This window comes from Sceloporus occidentalis, unplaced genomic scaffold (assembly GCF_023333645.1).
Source record: "Sceloporus occidentalis isolate IW3139 unplaced genomic scaffold, rSceOcc1.0.p SCAF_50, whole genome shotgun sequence".
In the NCBI taxonomy this organism is placed as follows: domain Eukaryota; kingdom Metazoa; phylum Chordata; class Lepidosauria; order Squamata; family Phrynosomatidae; genus Sceloporus; species Sceloporus occidentalis.
The window spans coordinates 5,762,501-5,764,197 of record NW_028317030.1 but is presented as its reverse complement, the minus strand read 5'-3'; positions in this window follow the sequence as shown (position 1 = coordinate 5,764,197).

Sequence of the window (1,697 nt, the reverse complement as noted above, 5' to 3'; positions counted from 1 at the left end):
TTCTGTCTTGCTTCTTCTAGCTGTGAGCCCATTGACTCCACTTCCTGACTAGATTCTCCTAGCTGTGACATCATCAACTCCACTTCCTCCTTTGATTTTTCTAGCTGTGACCTCATCAACTCTACTTCCTGTCTTGATTCTTCTAACTGTGACATCAAAGACTTCACTTCCTTTTTCGATTTCTCGTGTTGGAATACGATGGACCTTACTTCATCTTTTGAAGTGTCTTGTTGTATCCTCATTAAGCTAAGTTCATGCTCAGATGACAGAAACTGTGACCTCACAGACATTAAGTCCATTTCTAGTGTCTGTAACTGTGCCGACATAGTATTAACTTGTTGTTCCGAAGTCTCTAGCAGTGATTGTTTAGTCTCCAGATCCAATTTAAGCATCTCAATCAATGACTTTCTCGATTCTACCTCTTGTCTGGATGATTCAGTTGAGGAACCCACAGTCTCCAGCCACATTTTCTGATTTCCACTGCCCTCATTTTTCCTTTCCACTGTCCCCACTCCATGATCCCATGTTACTAGAAGGTAGTTAGGTGGCATTGATGTGTCTTGGGATATAACATCCTCTGATTCCTTCAACTTCAACTGAATGACAGAGACACAAGAAGCCTGCAGGAGACGAGAGAACCTTGCCCAATCGGCACGATAAGCAGATAAGTCCCTGGGGGGGGAAAGAAATGTCGTACTGATCGTAAAATCCTTTTTAAAGTGACGCGGGGGCTTGTTTAGCAAGGTATTCTAAGGTATTCAGATCAGTTCTCACCTGTCTGTCGCAGTTTTCAGCTCTTGAAATTGTCGGTGAAATGTCACAAAATCCGTCCATATGCGGAGAAGCCGTGAATGCTCTTTTGCTAGGCGGCTGTTATAGAGCTAAATAAAAAGTAGGGAATTATATGTAGTGAACTCATGCAAGCTCTTTGATTCCTACAAATCCATCCTTTGTTCCAAAAAAACTTTGTTTTTTCTTTGTTCGGAAAAACTCCATAATTTGAAATACTAATGCACTGGCTGAAATAAATGTGATTGTCCCAGCGCTTCTTCACTTCTACTTCACCAAAAACTGGATTACAGTCCCTCTTTCAACAGGTGACACCAATGGAGAAAATATATTGCAGGTCTGTGTTTAAATCTTAATGCCCCTGCATGAAGCATTTTTATTAGCATCCTGAGTTAAAGGAGCCATTGAGTCATCCAGCCAAATAACTTTCCTCTTCTTACTTCCTGACCCCAAGTACTCTTACTTACCCCAACATTTCGTTAAAGCAAAACACTCGCCATCATCTACACATACCCCTTTTTATAATCCCTACACCAATACATTACCCCCTTTTATATATCATTCCCTAATGATGCTTCCGTTCCTCATTCTCCCACAAACCTACCTGTCTCTCCGACTCCCACTCTGTCTCTTTCCTCTCCAATTCTTTCATAGCTCCTGCCCAGTCTGCTGTAAGTTTTCGGAGATCTTCCTCCAGACATGCGTTGACTTCTTGCGTGTGAACTAGGTCCTCTCTGAGAAGAGCATTCAGAGCAGCGAGACTCTCGCACCTGGAGTTAGGAGATTTCGGAAGAAGTCACCTTTCCGGGCGTTAGCGTCGTTTGCCCGGCAAAAACATGCAACGATTCTACAAACGCTTCCTAAAAAGCAGTACCCAAGTGTGGGTAACACCCCAGACTCACTGCTCA